The sequence below is a fragment of the Ambystoma mexicanum genome, chromosome 5p (assembly GCF_040938575.1).
Source record: "Ambystoma mexicanum isolate Mex_15411 chromosome 5p, UKY_AmexF1_1, whole genome shotgun sequence".
Taxonomy (NCBI): domain Eukaryota; kingdom Metazoa; phylum Chordata; class Amphibia; order Caudata; family Ambystomatidae; genus Ambystoma; species Ambystoma mexicanum.
Window position 1 is genome coordinate 471,616,077 of NC_090930.1, and position 13,210 is coordinate 471,629,286.

The following is a 13,210-nucleotide window of genomic DNA, read 5'->3' on the forward strand; positions in this document are numbered from 1 at the left end:
CTCTTTTATTGCGTTAAACCCATTTACTGTAGAATTGATGGTCATCATTAGTTCCCATCTAGTTATTTGGAGCCATTTTGCGTTTGCATAAGCCTGCAGTCCCGGGTGTATTATTGAGGAGAAGAACATTGCTGCTCTGCTGAATAGTCTGTGTTCTGGCGGTATGGAGGTTAGTGCCGTTTCCGACCTTCCCCACAGGTAATTTCCTGTCAGTGGCTCTCCTTGTCTTTTTCTTCTATTTAGGACAGTATCATTGCTGTTGGTCCTGTTCCCTTGCTCCTCCTGAAGTGGTGCAGATCTCTTTTTTCTCTTGTCCCCTTCATCCATTTTGGGAAAGTTCGCCACATTGACATGCTTCTTAGGTACCACTAGTGATGGTACATTGACGTGCACCATTGTGCACACACCATTCCACAGGGGGGGCAGTGTATGGTATGCCTTTTCTCCACAGGCCCAATAATGGTCCATTATTACTGCTGTTCCTGCTCCCCCCTCAGGTAGCTCCATCACACTTGCACAATTGGTGTTATATCCTACGTCCACCTCTCCTTTATGCTGGTAGCATACCTTTGGCGCAGTCAGTGGTAGTATTGTTATTGGGTCTTCATCTGTTTCTACCCACGTGAGCATTGGTACATACTTGATCCACGTCGTCCAACATCGGTGATTGTGTGCCTCGATAGTTGAGATAGTTTCTTTTGTTATCATGTTGCTGCCAATCACTCCTATCTCCCAGCTGTTGTCCAGATACACCTTTCCTGTTATCGTCACCAGCGGCCTCTCCCAACATCCTTGTTTACCCGGAACTTCAGTGGCGTACCAATCACATGGTAGATACTGCAGTGTTACTTTCTTTGTTTCTCCTTTTGCAGGGCCACTTGTTATGTATCTGAATGCTTCAGCATGTAAACTGCTCTTGTGGTAACTCAAATAGGTCTTGAGGAAGTTGTTTTCATATGGATATGAGTCTCGTGTTTTCCATGTCATGTGCACTACCGTCCCTTGAAATCTTCCTTTCGTTTGGAACAGTGCCAAGTATATTATGCACCGTGCTGTCTTTTCATCAATTTCTGTGGCAACAAATGTTCGTGAAGCACTCATGGCGTATGGTATTAATGAGCAAACGTAGCAGCTGTCCTCAGTTGTCTGCTTACCAATGCGGGTCATGTGTTGGTACCATATGTTGTTTGTGACGTGTGCTGAATCTTGTATATAATTATCAATACCTTTATTGTCTGAGTATGTGTTGCATTTAACTCTATTTTGCTTGGGTGCAAGGTTACTACTATCACCTGACGTAACACCTGTTGCAGCAGGGGACGGGGTATATTAGGTTTAGGTGCAGCAATAAAATTAATAGCATAGCTGTACTGCCATACAGAGGCAGCCAAGAACCCGGTGATCATCAAAATCCCTATTACTTTTATTACATATGCTAATCTCACCGGCATTTTGCTCTTACCTTGCTGCAGTCCTGGCAGCGTATTCTTGCGACGTTAAAGTTGCCCGCCTGAAAATTCTCAAAATGCTTGTTATTAAATGTTAGTTGTTTGTTTCCTTTAAGCTCTCCCTATCAAATAGTCATTCAGTGCCCAGGCGAAGAGCTGTTCCCACGCTACTCTAAGTGATCTGTCTCTTAGGATCGGCAAGTACGGGCGGAGGTGGGGCATGGAATATTCTATGGCCAAGAGGAATGCTGTGTAGTAGACATGCACCCTTCTTCTTTTTAGGTACGTTGGCCTTTTTATTTCGTATACAAATTGGTGTGACAATTCTTCTGGGTAGTTATCGTCTGGGAGTACCATCTACACCTGGGCAGTGAACTTGTTAGTAAGCTATTATCTTAACAATACAATAATACGCAGTTCCTGTATGTGCGAGAGAAAAAGAGAACATTCACGTGTTTACATGTGTATTTGTGAGGCAATGTCTTTCAGTTCAGTTATAACTATACTTGGGGGTCAATGGGCGGGGGTTTGGGCTCAGATGGCGGAAGTATTTTTACTCTTTGAGCGTGTGACCATGGGGTGGGCACTGAACTTTCTTCGTCAGTTATTGTCTCCGGGGAAGCTGGGTAGTGACACGGTAAGGGAACAATTGGGTCGTTGTCCATGGTAGAGCTTCCTTCCTCTGTCGGGGATGTTGTTGCTGCTCTTCCACTGGACCTGTCATTGGCGCTGGGGCGGGTCTGCAGTTTGTAGATCTTTACATCATGTAGGTGGTTCCAGGCACGCTTGTCTTTTAGTTTTACTGCTCTTGTTGATACGTCCTCTACCAGATGGGGGCCAGTGAACCGCTTATCGTTCCACTTTCTATTGAAATTGCGAAGTAGCACGTGGTCACCTTTGGCAAGTTTGCACAAGTTCTCCTTTTCCAATTCTGTACTGGCGCCTTCTTCTTGATTGCTGGTAGACCCACCCCGTGTGCGCTCGAGCTGTTGAGACACAAACACAACACTAGTAATCAAAGAAGACACATATTGATACATTTCATCACCTAACACACTTGCTGAACTTTCCTGGTCAGTGAATGCCCTTGACGTTGGCGTTAGGGGAAGGCGCATTTGACGTCCAGTAACCACCTCGTGAGGGGTGAGGTGGTGGTCGGACCCTGGCCTATTCCTCAATGCAAATAGGGCTAAGGGAAGGCAATACAACCAGCTTTTCTTTGTTGTTTGTTGAATTTTTGCAATTGCCTCCTTCAATAGGCCATTCAGGCGTTCACATACACCGTTAGCCTGTGGGTGGTATGCACATGCGAATTTATGTTTTATGCTCAGCAAGGATGTGATATGCTGGAACATTTCGTTTGCGAAATGTGGGCCATTGTCTGACCTTAACACCTCGCACACTCCCCATCTGGGGAAGACCTCCCTTACTAGGAATTTGGCTGCTCTAAATGCATCTGGGTGTGAACAGGGCCCTGCTTCAATCCACCTAGAGAATGGACATACTACTACAATCATATACCTATTACCTAGACATATGTTGATCATATCAACATAGTCAATGTGAAGGTGCCGAAAAGGTCCCTCTGGCCGGGGTATGGTACCTCTTATCACCTTTAAGGTATGACCGGCCGTAAACTGCTGACATGTGAGACAATTGCTGATAAAATTCGACACATGAGAATTTAACTCGGGACAGAACCAATCTTCTCTAATTCGTGCTGCAATTATTTCCTTGCCTGTATGGGCTGGGTGATGTAATTGGCTCAGGGCGGTGTTTAAAAGTGCCAACGGTATTACAACTTTCCCAGTGCCACCCTGGCGCCATAGTGCGTCGGTTGGTGACATTGTACATCCTCTTTTTACCCATATTTCTTTTTCGGCCATTGGTGCAGCCGCTTGTAGCTCCATAATCTGTGTGGCTGGGAGATGGGTGTACCCTTCTTTTATCAACATCTCCCTAGCCATTCCCCTCCCTCTCCCTCTATGTGAGTCTGTGGGGTTCCATATCTCACCAAAGTATGCAGCATATTTCGCATGTGCGTCTGCTGCTGCATTCCCTTTTGAGACGTGATCTTCACCATTGGTGTGTGCGGTGCATTTTACTAGGGCTAGTTCTTGGGGGTCGTTTATAACTTCAATCAGTTCAGCCAATAAGAGGGCATGTTGCACTGGAGTGCCATCAGCTCTCCTAAACCCTCTTCTTCTCCATTTTGATAGCCCTGAGTGGACAGTGGATGTAACATATGGTTACTCGCTTGTCAAAACTTTCCATCAATGCTAATATCAGTGCAACCAGTTCCGCGGCTTGAGAAGAATAATGCTGTGGTAATTGTACACATTTCATAGCCACACACACCGGCGCCTCCATCATTTTTACCACTGCTGCCCCAGTCCTCCGTATCCCATCTCCTTGATCAATAGTTGATGACCCATCAATAAACAAAAGCTCACCTCCCTCTAGTGCGTTTTCTTCAACTTTTCTAGTACGCGAGTACATTTCAGTTATTTGGGTGCAGTCATGGGCGTAATCTCCCTCCTCAATTATTTCTGCTAGGAACCTTGCAGGGTTAACCGTGCTACATCTAACAATTGCTAGTTCAGCTCTAGACAAAATGATCTCATAACCTGATGCCCTCTGCGTTGTTAGTGTGGACTTAGGTTTATTCAATATTGCAAATAGTGCATGTTCCACAAACAGTGTAGTTGGACACCCCATGGTTATTGCTGATGCTTTTTCCACTGCAAAAGCAGCTGCAGCGAGACCTTGTTCGCAAGGGAAGTGACCTAACATCACAGGGTCTAAGTGACCGCTGTAAAATGCTACTGGTTTATAGCCCATGCTCGTTTTTTGGGCCAATACTGCTTTCATCACTGCTGAGTCGCAATGTGAAAATATAAAAAAATCGTCGCTCATAGTCTGGGGATGCCAGTACCGGAGCAGTTGATATCGCGTCTTTCAATTCATCAAAGGCCTCCCTCATTTCCATAGTCCACCTCAACTTTTTCTCCCCTTTATTGGCTTCTCTCAAACCCTCAAGCAGGGGTCCTATGTATGAACTGTAATCAAATACCCATGCTCTACAGTAGTTGCACAGCCCCAGAAATTGCTGCAATTCTCTCACAGTCTGTGGCATTGGAGTGCTTGAAATGGCCTGTGCTCTTTGTGGTGCAATCTTTCTTCCATGTTGGGATATCAGTTGGCCAATGTAAAGTACCTGTTCCTGACAGTATTGTATCTTATCCATGTCTACCTTGTACCCTTTTTCAGCCAATATCGTCAACATTTTTAAGGAGTCCTCTCTGCATTTACTTTCGTTTGTACTGCAAATTATTATGTCATCCACATACTGTAACACTGTGCTTTCCACTTCAACGTTACCCAAATCCATCTGTATTACTCTATTGAAAATGGAGGGTGATTCACAATACCCCTGTGGCAATCTGGTATGTTTCCACTTTGTATTTCGGTAAGTGAAGCTTGTCAAATCCTGTGAGTCTGGGTGTAATGGTATTGAGAAAAAAGCATTTTTAAGGTCAATCACTGTAAACCGTGATGCTTCTGCTGGAATGCCACACAATATTGTGGCCGGGTTTGCTGTTACTGGATACTCTGCTTCTACTATGTTGTTCAAGGGCCTGAGGTCCTGTATGAAGCGCCAAGACCCCCCTTTAGCCTTGCGCACTGGGTACACAGCCGTGTTACATGGTGACTCTGAGGGGACCAATATGCCATTGTTTATAAGGGCCGTTATGGTTTCATATATGCCCTCATCTGCCTCTTTTGACAGTGGGTACTGTTTCACTCTTGGTAGTATGGCACCCTTTTTCAATTTTATCCTTACACCCCCTATGCTTTTTATGCATCCCACGTCATAAGGGCTAATAGTCCATAATGATTTGGGCACCTTTGACATATCCTCCTTAAAAAAGGGGACTGGGGTGCATGCGGGTGCCTCAAGTGCCATTGCAATTTTCTGTGCTACTTGTTTGTGAGCCACTCTTAGCCATATTTCTACACTCATCATGAACACCATTTCACCTTCCTCCTTTTCTTCTGAGAACAGCTCCTCATCTGACACCTGGGTCAGCCTACATCCTTCTGCTAGTGCTATCACTGCCCTCCATGCTCTCCCTTCTTTATCTTGGGCATGTACAGCAATATAATCAGCTGTTGCAATAATGCTCTCAATGTCCATTACAAACACCTTTCCTTCTGGTTCATTAACAGGTGTTTCTGGTCGGAACAGATAGGCTGCTGGCCTCCTCCATATCTTCCCTTCTATCCCTGGCATCCATGCAAACGCCATGTCTGTTCCATACTGGAATAGCTCGCCATCTACTGGCTCCGCCCTAATCGCTGTCTGTCCACAGTATGCTTGCATAATCTGTCGTGCTGCGAGCATGTTAATCCCTGGAGTAGAGCAAATTATGCCATCCTCTGTAAAGGAGATCATCATATTCAACCTGTTCATTATGTCCCTCCCCAGTATATTCACTGGTGAGGCACTATAATATAAAAGTGGAACCGACAGATCATAATCTCCAATAGATAAGGGAACGTTATCAGTAAATGGAACCAACCCTTTAGCCCCAGAAAATCCTTGGGTGTTCATGGCTTCGCCTGACATCTTAAATTTACCTTCCCTTATGCAAGACCGGGTTGCCCCGGTGTCAACAAGGAATGATAATTTTTTGTCACCTATCGTTACCTCTATGCGTGGCTCCTCCGCACTATTAGGTGTTACTGACAGGATAGGACACACCAAGGCCGTCTGTGGGCTGTCCTATTGTGGGTACAATGATTGGCCATTCCCTGTGTAAGGGTTGTGTCCCAAGACCGTCAACCTACCCAATTGCGTTTATTGAGTTTGAGGTTGCTGTGTTAGCGCTACTTGTTGTTGTGGCAGTGGCTGTTGTTGTGTTATTTGTTGTTGTTGTGGGTCACTTCCTTGTTGTAACGTCTGCTGTTGTTGTATGCCCGGCTGTTCTTGTGAGGTCCTAGGTTGTGCCTGTTCATTCCATGCTGGTGTTCCTGGCCTGACCCTACACGTACGTGACATGTGTCCTAATAACCCACAACTCCAACACACGGGTGGTTCCCTGCTTTGCCATGGGAAGCTCCCTGTGTTGTCCTGGTATACTGGTTGCCCTGTGGGGTAGGAATTTCTAAGTCCTCCCACCTGCTGTTGGGCATTATATCCGTATCCTCTCCCTCTCATAAATCCTCCTCTCCCCCTATTATAACTATAATACCCAGCTCCATGCATTGGGTACCCTCCTCCCATGTTTGGTGCGTGTAATTGTGGAGGTGCTGTTTGAGCAGGATCTTGTGCAGCCACTACTTGTGTGGGGCTTTGGGCCATTGGTGTGGGCGTAGTTATTAGTGCCCCTTCCATTGTGTATTTAGTAAGTTTTTTCTGTACTAGTTTAGCCTCTTCTGTTTTCCTGTCCTCTTCCTTTTGTTTCATTTTTCCTTGCCATGTCCTGCAGTGATGTACTATAGTCAGTTGTATTTCTGGCCATGGTTTTGCTTCCATTCCCACTACTTTCTTTAGTTGTTTCTGAACTCCTTCTGGGAGCCCTTGTACTAGTATATGATAAAATATGGCTGGTGTTTTGTCCCATTGTTCTCTAGTTTCCATGCGCCACTTCTCTTGGATATCCTGGATATAATCAACAGGATCCTCATTCTCACGCATCTTACGGGAAGTAATTGCTCCTATGTCTGATGTGTCTGGGTACTGTACTCTCAGTGCCTGCCATAACGCATGTCTGCAGTTTGCAAATGGTGCCCCATCATGCGATGTGTTTGTTATTGTTACCCCATGGAATCCCGCTCTCTTCCAAATGTCATCCGCTCTATCCCCTAATATTGATATTAACAGGCCTTTTACATCTCCTACTGCTAGTTTCTGTCCTGCGGTGTGTTTTTCCATTTCATATATCCACTTACCCGCACCTCCACTTAGTGATGGGAGCCTACATTTTATATTTTCTTTATCCGTATGCTTCCAAGGGACGTACTGTGGTCTAACCCCTCCTCTCTCCAACAGTGGCATTAAGTTGTGTCTTGTGTCACCTTTTATGTTCCATAATATCGAGTCCTCACACCCCTCCTCTTCTTCTGGTTCCTTTACCTCTTCAATTCCGTCCTTATTACCCCTGCTCCTAGCTCCTTCTCCATTCTTTCCCCTTTCGTCATTTCCTGTATTTAATGTGGGCGTGTTTATTTGTCTGTCTTGCCTGCGACTAGGGAGGTCTCTAAGCCGACATGCATAGGGTGTCAGTTCGTCCATGAAGGGCGCAAGCTTTATTCTGCGCAGCGAGCGTGCGGTGGTTTAGCATGTAGGGTGCGATGGGGGAGGGCGTGATGGAGATGGGGATGGTGTGGTTTCATGGGTTTGTCCTTCCACTAGTCCTTGCACTCCCTCCTCACTTCTCTCCAGGTCCTCCCTTCTCCTACTGATCCAATGGCGAGTCTATGTTTGTTCGAGTGAGGTATAGCTTATCTAAGCTTTCCCTTTCACTCTTTCTTCCTTCTCTCTCCACTCCTTCTTCTTCCTCACTGCAAAAATCATTCATAAATGGCACCCCCCACTCTGCCTTTTTCCCTTTTATTGTTACTGTCTCTAAGTCTATTAGGTCTATTTCTCCTTTTCCTTTGTTACCAACTGCTCCCCCTAGTGCTGATGTTGTTGCTACTTCTCTACTTCTATATACATCCCCCCATCTTTCACTCTCCCTACTCCTCCCTTCTCTTTCCCCTTCACTTCTCTCCTCCATCTCCCTACTATTTTCCTCCCTTTTCCTTTTCAATTCCTCCATCACTTCGTTGCTCATCTCTTCCAATATTCTTTCATTCTCTTTCTTCCTTTCCCATTTCACTCTTTCTCTTTCTACTATACTTTCTATTACTTTCCCCTCTTCATATTTCTTAGCTGTCTCTGATAGTACCCTCCTCTTCCATATTGCCATTTCCTTTTCTCTTTCTTCTTCTTCCTTCTTCTTCTCTCTCAACACTACTCTTGATACCCTGTCTGCCGCTGCTTTTACCCTTTCAGCTTCTCTACTTTGCTCCTCATTTCGTTCCCTTAATTTTTCCAATTCGTTCTTACCTTCTTTCCTTTTCCTCACTCTCTCTCTTTCCTCCTTCTCAAGCTGTTTGATCAATTCATTCTGCTCATCCCTTAGCTTTGCTAATCTTTCCTCTAAAATCTCTTCCTTTTGCCGTAATAGCTCCTCCCCCCTCATTTCACTCTCTCTTGCACTATCCTCGTCTGTTCTCTTTACTACCTCCCTCTCTTCTCCAGTTAGTGAACCTCGTAATTTTAATAATATCTGTGCAGCTACCCACTCATCATTTCCTATCTCTACAGTCTGCTCTTCTCCAATCCTCCCCTCCCCCACTGGCATCTTCCTATGAGCCACATATGGTGGAGGGCTGTATGCCGGGTTCGAGTATCCTTCAGCCGCCCTTAACTGTCCTTCTATTTCTCCTAATTCTCTTAAAGGGTACAACCCTCCTCCCTCCGTTTTCACTCCCGGTGTTATGGGCATCTCGTTGTTCGGTTCCTTTTTTATGTCGTCTGATTTAACAATCTTTTCTCCTCCCTCTCCTCCGTTCCCCGTATTCTTTGTGCTTTCACACCCCTGTTTCCCATCCTCTCCTTCTTTCTTAATCTCCTTTTCTTCCGGTGTTTCCCCCATAGTGAACATTCCATTTGGTCCTGGTCGGGACCCCTGGAACATCCTCCATAAGTTAAACACCTCCACATGGTTTGCCTACTTCTTCCCCTTGTATGTATTGTGCAGATGGTTTAGCAGTGAATGTTGGGCATATGGATCGAAACTCCCATTAGGCGGCCATGGTGTTAACATTTTGTTATCCGTCCCCTGGGTCCACTCTATGCTGTACTTGATTAATTTCTCCCTGTGGGGTGGCAGTGTGGTGCATATGTGTTGTAGTGGTGTAGTGAGGGTGTTCCCCCACCCTCCCGACCCCGTCTCGTATGACATAGTGGCGCTCCACTTGTTATCCTTCCCTTCACTAGTAGTTTACAATATACAACCTTATATTGTTTACCTGGCCCCGTAAGTATGGGGACTTACGACAATCCTTTATGTATGATTTTACATTTGTCGATTCCCTTCTGTTACTACACCCTTACGGCCCCCTGCGGCCGAAGCGCACGCAGCCCCCTGCGGCTGCGTACCCTTTACGACGCTCTTATACAGTCATCCTGTTTCCCCGTTCTCCTCCCCCTTTTACACTTGCCGTGGCCGGCGTTCTCCGTGCGCAGCCACGCCCCTTTCCCCTTCTCCTTTTCCCGATCCACTCGTTTATCGTTTATCTCCGCGTCCGCTCCCTTATCATATTTCTCTTCCCCACCACTCCCAAAACCAAAGTTCCTTGTGTTCGCGATATCCTATTAAATCCCTACTGGTGACGTCACCGATCTCTTCGAGCTACTGGTACATTCTTATTATGTTCTTTAAGTTCAAATACACTTGCAATCTACCCCCGCTAACCCTACAGCTGTCTTCCTGTCACTCCTGGAACAAGGTAATCAAATCAATAATATAATCGGACTGCGCACGCTGCGTCGCCTCGCGTGTGATACGCCCCTCAACAGGAGGGCTTAACCAGCCAATTATCTTCCGTATTGGGCAACTAGGCAACTAGCCACCGCCTACAGGATATCGTCATCTACCTATCGAGTTTCTTGCTCGAACAATAGGGATCCTCGTCTACTCATTGATCAATAAATGCCAAATCGTAGGAAACCACACACACCCCCACCCTTACACGTACTCACGACTTAGGCCAATCAGTGCCTTACGAGCGGCCGCACGTGATGTTTTCGTGCTCCTCCCTCCCTCTTTCGCGTAACGTAGCTGACTGCTCTCGCACTCGTTTCGCTACCATTCATTCCATTGGCAACACTAAGTTGTTAGACCTTCGCCGTGCACCTGTACAACACCTCCCTTATTTACTTCCTCCCCCCTCCCTCACAATTTCGCATTGCTTGTTGTGCGTGTCATGCTCACCAAGTTCTCTTGATGCAGGGCCACTCGACTGCGTGCACCCCTCCAAGCGGCTCGCCACCTCCCCTCGTCTGGACCACGTCTGGACACTCGCCAACCGCGGGCTGGATACTTCTCAACCGGCTCCCGAGGGCCAATATCCGGCTTGCGCTGTCCGGTCTTCTCGCAGCTCCGCGATGGTCCTGTAGTTCTCAGAAGGGGGCAACGGCAGAGGGGGCCGCGCCGCCGGGCCTCCTCGCAACGGGAGTGCCTGGAAAAAGTAAAAAATAAAAAGTCGATCTTAAACAGATCTCAGCAGTGCCTCCAACTTGTCGGGGGGAAATTCTGCCGGGGTCGGCCGGGCCGTCCGCAGACCTCCAGGCAGGGAGGCCCCAACTCCTCCCGTGTATCCCAGATGAGATAGAGTATGAGACACACACAAGGAGCAAGGGGACTCTGCTGTTTATTAGACAAAACGGCAGGGATGGGTCAAGGAGCGTACGCGTCCGTCCTGACACACACACAATCGTGGGGCTCGCAGGCCCTTTTTACTGTATTATGACGCGCTATTTGCGTCACTTCAGAAAGTTAACAAAAAACCTATCGCCACTCTTAATTGGTTGCTCGAGTGGTAGGGTTAGTATAGCACACATATAGAGGACAATGTTAGTGGACAAAGGGTAGTCAGGTGATATATCTGGGTTGTCCCTACAATTAGATACATGAAAATTGTTACATGAAGACTCCTGAGGATTGGTTAATATTACTGGCGTCAGTGATAAGAGCCCCATGTTCTGATTGGTGCGCCCGTGAGCTTCCCAGCCTGGGACCACCGCTGTTCCCAGCTCTCGGTGTACCTGCAATTGCAACAATGTTTCACTATGGGTACGTGCAGACAATGTGAGGATTTATTCATAGTTGGAAGGCTGACCGCTCCCACTGTCGCAGATGTCCATTGAGCCTTTCAAGTGTATCTGCCTGTGTCTCGTAGCGAGGGATCCAGGCGCCTTTTCTCTCCTGGGTTTGGCATCTCGTCAGGCTCGGCTTGGTCACGTGGGGAGGGACCGTGTTTGAGGCAGAATTCTGCACAATTAATATTGCTGTTCCACTGTGTGTCTGGTTTAATTTGCAGGTGTGACCTTAACGTTGGTGCGCGGAGTGCGAGGTTGCAACATCGTGCCTTTGATGCTTTGTTCTTGGAATGTGGGTTTGCAACATTGCGACCTTGGCTGGTTGTTTCACCGGGCCCATTCTGCAGGATCAGCAACCAGACTCTTGCTCTGTTAATGTCCACGGGAGCTCTTGTTTGAGGCCTACTTGGTCCTGGTGCATAAGTGGTCCGTTTGGTGCATAGGTGCTTTAGGTTATAGTAGCATATAGTTCCATGACCAGTATCGTGTCTTCATTATATTTCTTATGGTGGTAACTGGTTTCAAGAGAAGCGTGAGCAAGCTTTGTAGATGAGTTCATGACGCGTCTTGCATTTCTGCATTCTGAAAGCCTATGTAAAAATAATAAAGATGCACGTCCGTGAATATGCCTGTCGCCTACGTCATAGAACTGAGTATATTCTTCGTGTAGATCGGTGTGGGAATGTCCAGTGTGTATATTTGTACAGATGTGCTTCCCGTTGTCTAGGTCGTCATGGCATCTCTAACGACGTGTAGATTTTAGTCTAGTTGGTCCGTGCCGCAGGTGTCGGCATGGCCAGTGCGGGCTGTTGGGCAGGCAGATGGACACATCCGTATGTTCCTGTACCAGGGTATTTGGTCGTCTGGTAAATGGACAAACTCTTCTCGTGGCGGGTGTCTGGGTCGTGACCCTCTAGGCCAAGCGCGAGAGGTGAAGGACGGGAGCCTGGTCTTCCATTCTCCCACTTCAAGGGTATTAGATTGACGTGTCACGTCTGAGTGAACCACTAGCCAAAATATAACAACGCTTGGGCCTTGTTGGGGGCTTTACTGGTGCTCCCCAATAAGGGGGTGAAGTCTGTTGTGCAGGATGATGCGTAGACTTATGGGTACTAGAACTGGTCAAATAATATGGATGAGAAGGGTAGAGGTCCTCTCTATAGTTAAATTAGCCTTCAGTTCAAAGGTAGGAAGCTGAGGGGGGCCACTGTGGAAAAAAGAGTGTTTTGCCGTAGAGTTGTCTTCAAGGTGGTTTAGGCCCCATCTGATAGGTTATACTTCTAATAGTCAAACAGAAGATGTGCCCTTAAAGTGGCTAATGCATATGAAAGGAGAGAACTCATAATAGCTCATGTGGTCTTGACTCCAGTATTGCTCGTAGGACAGCGACCATGCATAATAGTGTTGATGAATTTTGCAGACGGGAACTATGACGGAAACATGAGAACCATCCCGGTCAAGTTTAATTCCCTTTTCATCTATCTGGGATGGGGTGAGGAAGTGTTCTGAAGGATATCCTTCTTTGGCTGATATTTGTCTCACATTGACATACACCCACTACATTTGCTGGCTTGTGTAGTGTCTGCCTTTTTGTGTGCATGGTTCTTTTCATACCTTACTACTGTATTTCATGTTCATTTGTGCTTCCAGGGAAGCTCCAATGACACTATGTTGGGGTACGTTTTTACCACTTTTTGTTGTACCTAGAGGAGTCCCCTCACTCAGACAGTGGGCCTCATTACGAGGTCGTCAGTCAGTTGCCGCCGACCTCGTAACACTGTTTCCACATTACAAGTCCCTGCGGACCGGGAAGCTAGGTGTCGGA